The sequence below is a fragment of the Melanerpes formicivorus genome, unplaced genomic scaffold (assembly GCF_026170545.1).
Source record: "Melanerpes formicivorus ecotype bairdi unplaced genomic scaffold, bMelFor1.0.p_v2 SCAF_5, whole genome shotgun sequence".
Taxonomy (NCBI): domain Eukaryota; kingdom Metazoa; phylum Chordata; class Aves; order Piciformes; family Picidae; genus Melanerpes; species Melanerpes formicivorus.
Window position 1 is genome coordinate 21,729,696 of NW_027142357.1, and position 16,879 is coordinate 21,746,574.

At 43.4% G+C, this 16,879-nt stretch overlaps 1 protein-coding gene across 3 annotated transcripts in view; it reads right to left on the reverse strand.

Moving 5' to 3' along the window:
* Window positions 1–16,226, reverse strand: part of B3GALT1 (beta-1,3-galactosyltransferase 1) — a 182,930-nt gene extending 166,704 nt beyond the window's left edge. For all 3 annotated transcript variants that reach the window (XM_068138713.1, XM_068138710.1, XM_068138711.1), the window contains exon 1: window positions 16,054–16,226. The gene's annotated coding sequence lies outside the window, so the exon portion shown is untranslated. The remainder of the gene's footprint in view (window positions 1–16,053) is intronic.
* Window positions 16,227–16,879: the final 653 nt, after the last annotated feature.

Below are 16,879 nucleotides of genomic sequence, written 5' to 3' on the forward strand. Positions count from 1 at the left end.
GGATCATTCCTACTATTTATTGCCTGCATTATTCTACCTCCTATAGGTACCAATTATCATTACAATTTCTATCTACTAGGCTCAACACTCTGCATGAAAAAACGGCTTGGACACACTGTACAGTCTCTGAATACTTACCATCATACAACATAATTCAGATATTTATCCATGTGTCAACTGCAATTTCATCTCCTCTGCATGAAGATGTGCTAAACAAAATACTCCAGTATTCAGGAATATATAAAAATAATTACATTAAAATAAATTACATGTAAAAGGGTACTTTTTTTGAGGTTTCCAAAATAATCTAATGATTAATTCATTCTGCTTTCTGTATAGGACAGTTAGCTTTATGTGCAGTTTCTAGTAAACACATAGCAGCTGCATCATTTTCTTCATTTCTTTCTTTCTTTGACTTACCATTCAGCTGAATCTTGCCACTGCCTTTTTCCTGATAGCTATGGCTGGCAGGCTACTGCTTGTCACACTTATTAACCCTATTGCTTGACTCATGGTTTGAAATAGCTTGGTCTGTCAAAGTGAAACACCCTTCTCAATGGGTTAGAAAGCCTACTTGCTTCCCCAAAGTTTTGTACTTCAGTTGATGAAGGCTGAGGAAACCCATACTGCTATTTCATGACCATTTTTTTCTGCCATCAGAGATATAACAAAGACTAAGAATGGCAGAACAGTGAATTAGAATTAGCATTATAAGCAGTTATCTGGAGGACCATTGATACACTTTTTTTTTTTAATTCCAGGAGGCTCTTAATCTAAAGAGGATATGTACAGAATATATATTTAGTACAGTTCTTCTGTTATGCTTTGAATGTCTATAACATAGCAGATTAGACCACAGAAACTCCCAATGTTTTGGGCAAATCACTAAGAAAGCTACTATTTACCTGTCAGATCTACCAAAAAAATAATATCTAAGGCATCGATGTCATGTATGGAGGTGTTCTGCAAACTATCCACCAGCCAGATATAAGGACATGAAGCATATGGCATGGACAAATACATATGACAAGTGTGCTGCTTTAGAGGCCTTTTGACTACAACCTTTCATGATTTTAGACAACATACCATGCCAATGTTCTGTCATAAAAAAATGGAAGCAGGAACTAAGGACTAAGCTGAATGATCCATAAAAATATTTCTGCTAATATAGTATGAAAACATCCACAAACACAACAGAGATGTCTAGTGAGAACAGCACTTGGCCTTTCTTGCACGATCCAACCATTTGCTAGGATTATCTGCCTTGAACAAACTACACTGTAGAAGCACCTTTTCTGTCAGAAAACAGATTTGTGAAGAGGACTAAGAGATTTTAGGGAGTCAAAACTAATGCTTGAACTCTTAATATTTTCTTGCTGACCAGTAATAGTGGAATCTTTAGGAGCAGGATTACTAGATCTTGGCTGTGATTCACTGGAGTTTCTATTTTGTCTCACTCCTCTAGATCCATTTCTTTGTCTCACAACTTGCACAACCAATTTTGAGCGATCCCGAAGTCGAGTGGAAATGTTGGGGCAAACAGTGCAGTGAAAAATTAAGGACACAATGGCAGGATAAGATGATTCACAATTGTTCAGAATCTCTGGATCCCTTCTGTGCAGCAAGAAGAAACTGTTTAATGCATATCTAAGCACATATACTGCATATTATGATGCAGTAGACTGCCTTAGGACACATCCTCCAGCAGCTGCAGTGCTGTCTGCTTGAAACAGCTTCTAGCTGTAGTCCATGACTGCAACACAGAACAGCAAAGAATTCTCCCACCTCCAGCCCATGTCTCTCAGTGTCTCAGTTAATTCAGTCTTTTGCAAATGTGAAGGTGTTATCTGGATTTAGTACAGCCCAAACTATTCCAAGTAGGACAGAGGAACAAATGCATGACTGGGAAGAATGCTTGTCTGAAGACTAATTTTAATTGTATCACAGTTCTTCCAGTGAACATTGATTGTACCACTTTCACTAAGTTCAAGTCTGTCCACATAAATGTTGACTAATAAATGGACAATACCTGTTTTCAAATTTGTCTTCTCTGTTATGAATTTTGGGTTTATAATAGTACTTAGCTTTCAAAGAGACTAAAGCTAGCTATTCACTATGCCTGCAAAAATCTGAGTGCTATGATTAATCCTAGATGATTAGGCAACTGGAACATCTCTTTTACAAGGAAAGGCTGAGAGAACTTGGGCTGTTCAGTCTGGAAGACTAGGAGAGGATCTTATCAAGGCTTATAGATATTTAAAGGGTGGGAGTCAAGAGGATGTGGCCAGTGTCTTTTCAGTAGTGCCTAGTGACAGGACAAGGGGCAATGGGCATAAACTAGAACACAGAAGTTCAACCTATTCATAATGAAAATCTTTCCTGTCAAAGTGACAGAGCACAAGAACAGGCTGCCCAGAGAGGTTGTGGAGCCTCCTCTGGACCAGGACACAATCCTGTGAAACCTGCTCTATGTGAACCTGCTTAGCAGCAGTTTTGGACTAGATGATCTCCAGACATCAGATCCAAGTGTACCATTCTGTGATCGTGCACTAATATTTCACTTTGGTTTATAGTTCTCTTATGGCTTTACAAGTTTATCTTTTTGGTACTACAAGTTCTTTCACAAGATACAGAGATTTTCACTGTACAAAGGAAAGCAAGTTTCACTGTGCTTTGGTGTTTCTCATGCTTACTGTCCAAGTCAGAACAGTTAAATTGACTGGGAGAAAAGGATGAATACAAATAAATCTCAGTACAATGTGTGTGGAACAAATCTATTCAAAAGGTGGCATCACACAAAGTCTGAACAGTGAAGACAGCCTTTGAATCAATGTGTGATGTTGCTTCAATACCAGAAGATCTCTTTGGGGAAAAAAACTTTTATGAAAAATTACAACAAAGTGGTACTGTTAGGAGGAGACTAAAAAGAAGAGTCAAATACCTAAAGATTGAAGAGAGAAGGAAAAAAACTCTCTAACATTTAGAAAAGGCTGAAGAAGTGACTAATCTAAAAAAGCAGATTATAAAGTTTTTTTTTGGGAAAATCATTGACTACTGTGTAGAGTTGCAACTTGATTAACTTCAGTTGCATTTTGATAGCATGTATTAGTCAAGAATCTGATCACAAAGTTTGCTGAAGATCATCTCCAGTGGATTTCAAATTGCCATTAGGAATAACACACTTTGAGACAACTTACAGTAAGATTACTTAATGAAAGTATCCTTCAAGGTGAGGAGGCTGAGCTGGGAAACATAAAATTGGTTGAGAACTATAAACATATGCCATACAACATTTTAGGAGACTGCAAACCCTTTTCTGTAAGTTTAACTGTAAAACACAATTAATGCCCTATCTGAATTCTAGCATGGCCTAAAAAATGCTAAGAAATACCTTTCATTTTCATCTGAACATCACACTGCTTGTTTAGTTCTTTAATCATCTAATTAAAGAGGGTTCCTAACAGTTTTGATTTTCTAATTCACTTTGAATTCAGTAATTGCTGAGGAATAAACACTTGATCTCTGTCTGTAGCATGTAAGAAAAATTTGCACCATTGCTCAAAGGAGTGAAGCAATTAATTTAAGTTTCAACACAGTATCACTGTATTGATTCAATACAGAAAAAATACTTGTGAAATATAATAATACCAAACTGTTAAGACTGTGTTTTCACCCAAAATCATTCCAATCTGACAACCCAATCTAATCAGTCTAATCTAATCAATCAATTCCAATCTAACCAAGTAATTATAAAGGTTTCTATTAAAGACACCAACATTCCTTCCTGTGTGACCTGCCCTAGGTGATCCTGCTTTGGCAGGGGGGTTGGACTGGATGATCTTTTGAGGTCCCTTCCAACCCCTGTGATTCTGTGATTTCATAGCTAAGCATTTTTCTAAACGCAGTGGCAACTTCACTTCACCCATCCTCATTTTGTTAAACATACTACCAGCAAGCAGACTGCCAGTTCATGAGCTCATCTTTAAGAGAATACATGATTTGGGATTCTCAGGACCTTGTTCATTCCCAGATCTGTCAATTATGTCAAAAGACAGGTTTTCTTCTTTTCATCTGGTCTATTCTTTCCTCCCATCTAGCCAATGTATTAATTTTCTGCTCACCTACTCACAGACCCACCTATGAATCATGTAGAAATTAACATCCTCTTGACAGCCTACTGACACGTGTACCATACCTTGTATACCACTGAGGCTCTTGTCACCTAACATTACTAGCAGCATCCATCTCATCTTATTTTGTACAATGAGATGTGCTCTGTGAATGTAATATTCAGCTCTACCTACTTTGAGATAAATTATCAGCATAGTGCATTTCACACATGACTCCCATTATATCCCACAGATATAGTATAAGCTGCTTCCTAGCAACTGCAGCAAAAATGTGCCTCTTTAGGTATTTTTCCCAGCTAAAGAAACTAACTTGCTATTTTATGAACTTTATATATAAACCAATCCTGGCTACTGTCAGCTCAAATTATTCTGACTAATGGTCCTTAAGATGCATTTTTAGCCCTTTAGCTAGTTTGGGTTCTGATACTAAAGCTTCTCTCTTGCAAACCTCCCACCTCAGTAATTTTAGCATCAAGGAAAAAACAAAAATCAAAACTGAGTAATATCTTCTCAGTAAAAACTTACAATTTGTACAATAATTATAATGATTTCCTGAGCAAGAATCCATTTCATATGGGAAATTAAACTATGCTGGCAAGAATGGAGGCATTTGGTTTATTTTGTGGAACACCAGAAGGAGTCTTTTGGTCAGACTTCATTCACATACTGAATGGGATGGCAAGTATTTTCAAAGGACTGTAAGCTTTTAAGTAGACAATTGCTCCCTATGTTACATCAGATCTATTTAAATGAACTTGCTTAATATCCAGGAAAAGACAAATATCACTATTGCTTGTTTAAAAACACTAGCCTCATGCTTACAGCACACCTAGTGAGTAAGAAGATGCGAGCTTGGGATTCATTTAACACACCATAAAATACTCTAAAGGAAGTAACTAACTGAATAATAATAGATAATTAATATTTCGCACATGAACAGAACCTTCCTCTAAACAGCATCAAAATTTAGGAATTTTCTCCCTCTGCCAGGGAAAAGGTGTGAGAGCAGACAGTAAATTCCCCATTTAAATAAATTGAGACCTTCAAGTCCGATGTTACCCAGGCTAGTTAGGTTAGTACATCATGCAATGGCTAGTTTGTATCACTAGTGTACTGCTGCGTAGTGCCCTACTGGTCGTCTTGGCTTTGGCTAGAACAGGGCTATTTTATTTTCTCCAGAAGCTGAGAGGGGCCCTGCCTAGGATAGCCAGCTGAACAAGCCAGTGGGGTATTTGATACCATACTGACATTCCTACTATATAAGGGCATGCCTGGCCAGGGCAGGGGCAGTGGATTTTGGCATGCATTGCTGTCTGGTGAGCGGTTTGTGTTTTCCATCATTCGCTTTGGTATAGCTTCTTCTTTCTTTGTATTGTTCTATTACAGTCACCTCATCTCAATCTAGTCTTGCATTTCGCTCCTGATTTTCTTTCCATCCCATCAGCAGGGAAGCTGCATGTGACAAGTTGCATGGAGCTCAGCTGCCAGCTGGGTCTAAATCATGACAGTCCTTTTTGGCACCCAACATAGGGCCTGAGGGGTTGAGATAACAAAAAATGTGAGCAATCATAGAATCATAGAATTGTTAGGGTTGGAAGGGACCTCAAGGATCATTTAGTTCCAACCCCTCACAGTAGATCAGGTTGCTCAGAGCTACATCCAGACTGGCCTTCAAAACCTCCAGGGATGGGGCTTCTACCACCTCCCTGGGCAACCTGTTCCAGTGTCTCACTCATTCTTCATGGTGAAGAATTTATTCCTAACAACCAATCTGAATCTACCCATTCCCTCTAGTCCTATCATTACCTGACACCATAAAAAGACCCTCCCCAGCCTTCTTGTAGACCCCCTTCAGATACTGGAAGGCCACAGTAAGGTCTCCTCGGGGCTTTCTCTTCTCCAGACTGAATATGATCAGGTGACGCGCCTGGTGGGTGTGGGGAGGCCTGTGTGTAGTCTACCTGGACTTCAGCAAGGCCTTTGACACTGTCTCCCACAGCAAATTCCTGGCCAAGCTGTCAGCCCATGGCTTGGACGGGAGCACACTGTGATGGGTTAGGAACTGGCTGGAGGGCCGAGCCCAGAGAGTAGTGGTGAATGGTGCCACATCCAGCTGGCAGCCGGTCAGCAGTGGAGTCCCCCAGGGATCAGTGCTGGGCCCTGTGCTCTTTAACATCTTTACTGATGATCTGGATGAGGGCATTGAGTCGATCATCAGTAAATTTGCAGACAAGGGCAGGAGTTGATCGGCTGGAGGGTAGAGAGGCTCTGCAGAGGGACCTTGACAGACTGGACAGATGGGCAGAATCCAACGGCATGAGATTTAACACATCCAAGTGCCGGGTTCTGCACAGCAGCCACAACAACCCCATGCAGTGCTACAGGCTGGGGTCAGAGTGGCTGGAGAGCAGCCAGGCAGAGAGGGACCTGGGGGTGCTGGTTGATGGTAGGCTGAACATGAGCCTGCAGTGTGCCCAGGCAACCAGGAGGGCCAATGGCATCCTGGCCTGCATCAAGAATAGTATGGCCAGCAGGAGCAGGGAGGTCATTCTGCCCCTGTACACTGCACTGGTTAGGCCACACCTCGAGTACTGTGTCCAGTTCTGGGCCCCTCAGTTTAGGAAGGATGTTGACTTGCTGGAACGTGTCCAGAGAAGAGCAACAAAGTTGGTGAGGGGTTTGGAACACAAGCCCTATGAGGAGAGGCTGAGGGAGCTGGGTTTGCTCATCCTGGAGAAGAGGAGACTCAGGGGTGACCTTATTGCTGTCTACAATTACCTGAAGGGGGGTTGTAGACAGGCAGAGACTGGTCTCTTCTCCCAGGCAACCAGCATCAGAACAAGAGGACACAGTCTCAGGCTGCACCAGGGGAGGTTCAGGCTGGAGGTCAGGAGGAAGTTTTACACATAGAGAGTGATTGCCCATTGGAATGGGCAGCCTGGGGAGGTGGTGGAGTCTCCATCGCTGGAGGTGTTCAGGAGGAGACTTGACAGGGTGCTTGGTTGCATGGTTTAGTTGGTTGGGTGGTGATGGATGATAGGTTGGACACGATGACCTTGAAGGTCTCTTCCAACCTGGTTTATTCTATTCTATGCTGTATTCTTTACATATTTGAATACCTGAGTTTGAAAAAGCTTTTAGTGAAATGTGTTATGGTGCAAAACAAAATGAAAGAGCAATCCCGTTCTGTGAGTAACTAGTCGGTATCACAGCCTTTCGACAGACAGATGTACACAGCAGAGAACCTCACCAACGGATAGCATTATAGCTGGGGCCTTTCTTCAAAGGATACAAAATATAATTCTTTAAAATTAAATATTTACATTAACAAAGCAATAGGTTGGCTACTAGAATAGTACCATACTTAGTACTTTTAACAATAAATCAAGAAACTAAACACTGCTTCAGGCTGAGACTTGACAAGAACATAAGGCGATTTTAACTGCTACCTGTCAACCGTCTTGCTATCTCCTTGGTCAGGAGGGGAGCTTGGCCAGACCTGGGGTGGGGGCTGTAGTCAGGGAGCAGTCCCTTCCTCCCAGCCGGCCTGGTCGCACTGTTCCTGGCCATGGAGCTCTGTAAAGGTGCCTGTCCGCAACGGTTCCTCCCGCAGGCGTTTCCGGCTTGGAGGAAGCCTTCTCCCTCAGGTTGGGGGAGGTATGTTTAAGACCCCAGGGATACCTGGTTTCCCTGGCTTGCAGGGAAACGCTGTTTTTATAAAACGCTGTGCGTTTATAAAAACACGTTGAAAAGGTTTCATATGATAGACTTGGTCAGTAAGTCAATCTGATAACAAAAGCTAGGAAGGATTGATGTACCCTCATGAAATAAAAATTACCCTATAGCAAAAATTAATAAATGATACCTCAGAACAAGAGGACACAGTCTCAAGCCGTGCCAGGGGAAGTTTAGGCTCGAGGTGAGGAGAAAGTTCTTCACAGGGAGAGTTGTTAGCCATTGGAATGGGCTTCCCAGGGAGGTGATGGAGTCACCATCCTTGGAGGTATCCAAGTGGGGACTGGACATGGCACTTGGTGCCATGGTTTAGTCATGAGGTCTGTGGTGACAGGTTGGACTTGATGATCTTTGAGGTCTCCTCCAACCTTGGTGATTCTGTGAATTTACCTTCACAGTTCCATGTCCTCCCTTGCATCAACCTTTGTGAAGTCCCCTGTGAAGCAGATTCAAGTTGGCATAAAATGTTTTTCAGTTTAGCATTTTTTTTTTGAACCAGCAGTCAGCAGGGAGGAGTTCTCTTCTGGCAGACTAACAAGCTGAAGTGGTTCTGCAAAGGGTTAAGGATGGAGTCATTGTGACTGGGAAAAGGCAAGATAGGAGCATCACATACATGCTACTGGAGCCACTTACACTGCTATGAAAGCACATTTATTACTATACAAAATAATGCAGCATACTAATAACACATTTCTAAAGTTTCTTTAAACATCACTCTCAATGTTGTTTGCAAGGCAGCAGCTCTTCCAAGTGATATGCTCTGAATAGCAAATGACTAGCCTGGTTTTGAACATGGAATATGAAGATGTCCCTTCTGTACAGTGAGATTCTCTCTAATAAAACTGGGATGGTGGAGAAGAAAAGCTTTGCTTATTATTTTTATGTTACTATGAAATGTTTTCCACAAATTGAAGGTGATTAATTAGACAGTAGTGAAGTTAAGACTGTTGTGTAGAGAATCTGTAGAGAGCCTAGGAAAGCATTAGTTATTTGAGTAAACATCACTGCACTCTGGTATTTTTAAAAGCTTCTTTGATTTTAATTAAACCTAGTTTTAACAGGAATCAATATGAATCAAATACCATATACACCACCATTTTCCCATTCAGTGAAGCTGGATTAAACCTTATGAATGGCATCTTTAAGAGGCTTTACTTATCCGGTCTGGGTTTCTTTACATAGCCTTTAACCTGTTATTCTGAGCTCACATTAACTGAGGTTCAAATAAAATCAAATAATTGAAAAAAAACCCCAAACACAATGGCAAAGCTTGTGTTACATACAAGCCATTTTTAAGATGTATGAACCTAAGACTTTCATCCCTCTCAGACATCAGATGTACATGTAAAAACTCATAAGGTGTCAGAAAAATTAGGACAAAAAGTTACCTTTATGCACAGAACTAATAGCATGCTGATGGCAAAGAACTGCAAAAGCACCTTGCAAAACTTAGAGTGGACAAAAAGATGAAAAAGGAGCTTTGGTGTAGATATGTAAGCTAATATATCTAAATCACGTACACACCATGCTGACAAACAATTTTGAGATGAAATCTAAGAGTCATTATTGACAGATCCCTGGAATTATAACAGAATAGAATAGAATAGAACATAATAGAACAGAACAGAATAGAATAATAAACCAGGTTGGAAGAGACCTTCAAGATCATCATGTCCAACCCATCAACCAATCCAACCCACTTAACTAAACCATGGCACCAAGCACCTCTTCAAGTCTCCTCCTGAACACCTCCAGTGATGGTGACTCCACCACCTCACCGGGCAGCCCATTCCAATGGGCAATCACTCTCTCTGTATAGAACTTCTTCCTAACATCCAACCTAAACCTCCCCTGGCACAGTCTGAATTAACAGTTTTGTGTTCCACAAAAAAAAAACCCAAAAAAAAACTAGCAAAAACATAGGGCGCATCACGAGGAAAGGTAGTGAGAGCAAGATAGAGTACATTTATACAACCTTGGTCCACCTGCATCTCAAGTAGCATGTGAAGTTCTGGTCTCTGCATCTCAAGGACAGACTTTAGTCAGAGAAGGGCAAACAAAATACCAAAAGGATGGAGTGCCTGCCTTAGAGAAAGAGACTAAAGAGGATCTTCAGTTGGAGAGAAAGCTGAAGCAAGATATGATCAATCAAACCATGAAGATGGTAAATAAACTAAAACTTCTGCTTGCTAAATCCCCCAGTAACAGAACAAACAAACATTTAACAAAGCTAGTAAAACATCAGTTTACAAAGATTGAAGTGATTTTTCACAAAGCTAGCAGTAAGCTTCTGTAACTTACTACTACAGGAGGTTATGAAGTTAGTGAGCACCAGCAAGTTTGAAAATGACTAGTTCTTGATGGACAGGTCCACAAATAGGCTCTGAAAACAGAGCAGATATATATCTACCATCCCTAAAATGAAAACAAAGTGTGGGGAGAACATAAGGGAACAGATACAAAAAGCTGCAGCCCTAAATATTATCCCTTAGCATCACTGTCAGAGACTGGACCCTGCATATGAAGGCACACTGGTCTGAATCAGTAAAGTTTTTCTCATATTTTTAACTTCAGTTTTCTTTAAGCTACTTTTTAAGCTTTGGGAAACAAACAAACAAAACAAAAAAAAACACAACCAAAACCAATCACCCCTGTTTCTTATCTGCTGTGGAAGACACAGGTCAGATTTGAGTAATACCAGATCTACAATGTAAATTTGAACATACCCCACATTAAGCAATAAATTAGTACTACATTGTATTGGGTTTGCATGGTCAGGTTTTAGTAGCAAGGAGGCTACAGGGCTGGCTTTCATGAGAAGCTCCTAGAAGCTCCCCCTGTATCCTACAGAGGCGGTGCCAGCCACTTCCAAGTCAGATCCACTGCTTGCCAAGGCTGCGCCAACCAGTGACAGTGGTAAAACCTCTGTACTATTTAACAAGGGAGAAAAAAGTTGATGCACAACTGCAGCCAAAGACAGGAGTGAAAATATGTGAGAGAAACAATTTGCAGACACCAAGGTCAGTGAAGGAGGGTGCCAGAGCAGAGATTCCCCTGCAACCCATGATGAGCACCATGGTGAGGCAGGCTCTGCCCCTGCAACCCATGCCACAGCAGCCCATGGAGGTTAGCAATTAAGCAGATATCCATCTGCAGCCTGTGGAGGACCTGCACAAGTGGATACTTGAAGGAGGCTGTGACTGTAGGAAGCCTGTACTGGAGGGGGCTCCTGTGGCACGAACTGTAGAGAGAAGCCCATGCTGGAGCAGATTTGCTGGTGGGAGTTGTGACACCACATAGGACTCGTGCTGGAGCAGTCTGTTCCTGAAGGGCTGCATCCCAAAGGAAGGACTCATGTTAGATTAGTTTGTGAAGTATTGCAGCCCTTGGGAAGGATTCCTGTTGGAGAAGTTTGTGGAGAACTGTCTGCCATGGGAGGGACCCCCCACTGGAGAAGGAGATAAATGTGAGGACTCCTCCCAGGAAGGAAGAAGCAGCACAGACAAAGTATCATGGATTGACCACAACCCCCATTCCCCATGCCCATGTGCCGGAAGGGGAAGAGGTAGAGAACTCAGGACTAAAGTTGAGCCCAGAAAGAAGGAAGGGATGAAGGAGAAGGTGTTTTAAGATTTGGATTTTATTTCTCGTTAAACTGCTCTGGTTTAATTGGTAATAAATTAAACTATTTTCCCCAAGTGGACTGTTTTGTCCATGATAGTAATTGCTGCGTGACCTCCCTGCCCTTATTTTGACCCATAAGCCTTTCATATTTTCTCTCCCCTGGCCAGCTAAGGAGGGCAGTGATAGAAGCAGCTTTGGTGGGCACCTGGCCACCAGCTAGGGTCAGCCCATCCATGTATCTTGACAGAAAATAAGGGTCTGACCCAGGAGGAAATATTTTAATTACCAGTATGTCCCCAACAAAGCCACAGATGTTGCTCCACAGCAGGATTAGCTATTTCAGTGAAAATGTAGCCACCTGCTGAGGGACAAAAGAAACAAACATTGGCCTCTCAAACAGCAGAGCTGCAGGATAGCTCAAAGGGAAACAAGGTTAGGTGTGTAAATCATTCACATTTTTACTATGTCAAGTATCAGAAGATAGGAAGAGCTAAAGCTTACTGGTACTCAGGTAGGAGTCTTTAAAAAAAGAGTGCAGAAGACAGTGTCTATTGGGTATTTCCTGCTCTCTTCTACAGAAAGTGTATATACATGAAAATAGGCCTATTATAACTGAAATATTTTTAGGCTACTGGTAATAAAGAACACCTTCTGCTAAGGGAGAAGGTATCCTGGCTACTCTCCATTGCAATTAATAAACACTGCTCAACATGATTCTCACATGACTTCACCTATATAGTGTATTTCTCATTCACTTCACAACCATTAGGTCAGTTTTCAGCATTTGGTAATCTTTCATTATTCAGAAGAAAAGAACCTGTACTTATGTATTTCACACAAATATGTAGTGATACAATGTGTTGTACATTAAATTACATATTTAGATATGCATTAAATTATGAGTTGTAATTCTTAAGGGAGTAATAAAGTGCAGTTTTTATGAGTAACTATTGCAGATACTTGGATAACTCCCAATAGTTTGGGAGGGTAAATTGAAAGCTACAAAAATCAGAATGCAGGAGGGTTAAAAGAGTGTCTGTCCCCACTATGTCTTCAAATTACCTAGCAATTCTACATTTCAGGTAGTGATACAAGAAGAGCAGTGTGCTTGTAAATGAGATCTGTAATTCATTATCACACTTTGATTCATCTCAGTATTAATACTACCCACAAGTAGGCCCAAAGATCAGAGAGATCCTTTCCTTCTCCTGCATGAACTCTCCAAAGCTGATCTTGGCCACTAACACATCCACAGAGCTCTGCTAAAATTTATACCTGCTTGCCTATCCTCAAGGAACAAGTCACCTACTTTCACTTCTCTTCCTCTGTTACCCTGTTGAAGAGCTATAATCTCAGAATCTCAAGCTAAATTCCCATGTCCTGTTTAAGACTATCTTTTGGTAACTTTCTTGGAAAGCATTAATGGGAGACACAGAAAATGTCTCGGTCATTCACATATGCCTATGGCAGCATTAGGCAGCAGGAGATGTCACCATTTGGAAACATCTGAAGCCTGTGAATAAGTAACAAAGGGAATATGTGGATCAGAGGCATTTTATACTTCTGTTTATCTATAGATAATTCTGTAGACCTTCCATACATCAGCATTTACAATTGCAGTGTTTGCTGAAAACAGTGCTGACAGCCACAAGACAGAATTTTAACTGCAGTTCAAAAACAGCATTAGCTTTTCCAAAAAGATCAGCATAATATTTGCACAATTTAATAGAACTAGAAGATAATACATTGTTCATTCATCTTTCCTATAACCTTCTGAAACCCCTCAGTAGTTCAACTAAATGTACATGCGGACTTATTTTTTAAGAAACATGCTACCTGTTTTCCCCAAAGAAATAATTTTCTCATTACTCATGACAAATCACATCAGTAACATTTTAGTATCCATGTTTAACTAAGCAACTAAACAGGCAGGTTGAAGAATATGATAGGATGGACCGCTTCAGTTTCAGATTTCTTCTTATATTATATATTGAAATACTCCCCTGTAGAATTTACTACTACAAAAGTGGCTCAAGAAAATCCCAGATTTGTTACTTTAATGGATGTCCTCTCAGCTGGGAGGTATAGAGATAGACTCATTTTCGTTTTTTATAGATGAAAACTGTGAAAAGCAAACAAACAATCTCTGAAACGTCTGTATTTTCTTTTAGCTTTACTTAGGCATGAGCATTACACAATGGTAATATTTATGAGTATTAGTAAGTCTATACCTGACAAATAGGTTTTAAAAAGTAAATAGTCAATACATGAATATTCACACTTCAGTGGTGGGATGATCCCTACCCCAAAAAGTTTCCTTACTTAAGATGAAGAAGAAAAATCAACACTGAAGTGGACACCCTTCTGAAAATATACAGTTCAAATATTCTGATCTTGTAGAAAAAAAGTTTCCTAAGAACTCTGAGGAAAATAATTAGTTAAGACAAAGATAGCTACATAGCAAATACAATGACATGCATTCTCCCATATACAAGGCCTCCTGAGAATAATCACATGAGTATGGACAACAACTATCATAAGTATCAACTACTAATGTGCTGAAGGTTCTAGACTGGCACAACTGAGCGCATCCCAGACACTGCATCATCGCTACACACAACATACCTGGACATGGATTGCTCTATAAATAAAAATACTCTGAAGATAGTAATTTAATGATATGACAAACTAGTGTGTCAATATGACATTTGCTGGATCTATCTGGATTGATCCAGAATCTATGATGTACAAGGAACTGAAATTTCATTAGCAATTTCTGTTCTGCCAAAAATGTTGTTTAGTAGATAATCATATAGAGAGGAAACAATATTAACCTGTACCAGTTATGAATTTCCCACCTCACATCTTTTACACTTAACTAGTGCCTTCCCCTCAGCTGTAAACCCGGGTTTCAGCTCTCCCCAGCAGAGGATGTAACAACAGTGCTTACACTGGTTATTCATCCTTGCCATGTATCACTTGATTTTAAAACATTCTGAAAGCTTGTTATACCTTGCATGATGAAATGCATCCTTGTAACTTACTTATGTATCAGAATACTCTGCAACAAGAAAGAGAGAACCAAATCAATTTGCTCCTAGAAAGTAGGGAAGAAAGCTTATAGCTACAAAAGAACAAAAAAACACCCCACCACCAATCAAATTCAATACTCTTTGTGTTTTCTGCAACGTTCTTAATGTTTAAAATGACCAACTGATCACACGCAAAATAAGCAAGAGGTAACAGGAATTAGTTTTTCTGCAACTGTAAATTGCAGATGCTATCTTGCTTCCTACCGAATCAATGTCAAAAACTCCTCTTTATTTCCATGATTGACGGTTCGGGTCCATCCCTGCAAAATTTGCCAGTATCGTAACGATTTCCTAAAATGTTACATAATCGAGACTCCGAATGTTTACATTAATGCCTGTTAATAGCATCTAAAGGCTGCATTCTTCCGAATGACCACGCTTTGACAATAATTCAAAGCCGCGCATTATTATCTTCTACCACTGAAAGTACGGCAGCTTGAAGAACAATGAAAAAGCGTGCACAAGGATAAATAGGATTTCATCTTCGGAATTCGTCTGTCTGTATAGCCAGTGGTCATACACCAGCCCGTCACCGTCAACTTTAAATAACTTTTCCTTGAACTGGCTGTTTCAGCAACTTTAGGATGCAGTCTGCGGCCACAAGACCACCGCTTCCCTTAGTTTCTCCGGCCTGTCAGTCGCCCAGCTGAGCGTCCGGAACCGCGATCAAGTAATCCCGCTCCCACCCCCCTCGAAGGGTTGCCGAACCCCCAGCCCCCAAGCAAGTCCCGCCGAGCGGCTCACCTTCCTTCAGCGCTGCCGCCCGCCCGGCGGGACGGAGCCGGGGCCGGGGCCGCCCGCACACGAGAGCCGGCGGCTGCCGCTCTCCTGCCGCTCCGTGCGAACCCGGCCGCGAGGCAGTCCCGCGCGCTGCCCCTCAGCCTCCTCTGCAGCATCCTGCCGGAGGGGCGCGCGGAAGCGGCGAACGAGGGGGTCCGCTCTCCAAGCGACCACTCCCAACTCCCAGGCAGGCCCTCACTGGCAGCGCCGGGGAAACCGGCAGCACCGTTCGGCGTTCATCCACACACTCCTCCCATCCCTCGCTGTCCGGCCGCCCCTTCCAAGCTTTCCCGAGGCGACGGAGAACCACAAGGAGCAGCACCTCAGCTCCTCCGCCAGACTCAACTGTCGAGCTAGTGTCGCCCCCTGCCGCAGCACACACAGGCACCGCCGGGTGCCACAACCGGGTGGCGGCACCGAAGTTCCCGCCGCGCCACCGGTCCCGCCCGGGGACCAGGACGGGGCATGGCCGGGATCACCGTGCCGAAGGGCACGGCGAGGGGCCGTGGGGATCCGCTCCCGCCCCCGACCCCTAACAGCCGCGGCCCAAGGCCACCCAGCGCTGCCGCTCTCTCCAGGCATCCTGCCCGCCAGCTGCTCCACCCATGCCGCTACCGCTGCCTGTCGCTACCGCCAGCCCCTTCAGCACGAGGAGTAACGGATGCGCATCCTTCCCCGCCGCCAGATCTTACCGGCCTCGCTCGCCGCCGTCGCCCCGCTGGGCGCACGCCGCTCTGTGACGGGCTCCCGCTGCCATACACCGCCTCACAGCCAGCATCACTGCTCCACCCGCAGCTGCACCAGCCGCCGCGGCGCCCGGCAGCAGCGCCCGCCTCACAAGAGCGCAGCCTGGGCACCGGCGGGGCTCGCCCTCTCCGACTGACAGCCGCCAATAACCAATCACTGCCCGTACAACACAGAGAAGGCGGGAAGGTGTGACGGAAATGGACCAATGGGAGCTCGTCCCTGAGGCAGCGGTGTTTCCGGGAGGAGGGAACCGCGCCAGGCAGCGGGGGTCGCCGCGGGTGTGAGGTGTTGGTGCGTGCCCGCAGGGCCGGTGGCGGGGCTGTGTCGGTCTGTGTTCCGAGTCGGGCCTGGCCCGACTAAAGCTGGGGCAGGGCCTTGGCCTCTCCGGGACTCACTCTAGCCCCAGCGATAGCTACTGGCAGTGGTAACGCGTGCGATGGGGCTGGTCTCGCCCTTCCCCAGCTGCTGTGGAAAACGGCAGAGGGGCTGAGGGCCGGCATTCCAGGTGGGAAACGTGCTGCGTCGCCCTTTTCCCGCGTGCGCAGGAACAGCAAACTTCATGCGGAGGCGTTTCATTTAGAAGAAAAACATTTAAAGAGGGAGAGAATGTATCTACGGACAGATTGTCGCTGGGCTGAAACCATGACCTTGGCGTCGCCGCACCAAGCAGGGACGGCTGCCGCGCCGCGTTGCGGTTGTGGGTGTGCCGTGCCTCCCCGCCTGGGACCTGCCAGTACCCTCCCGTCAGCGTGGCCGGCGGTGCGCTGTTTG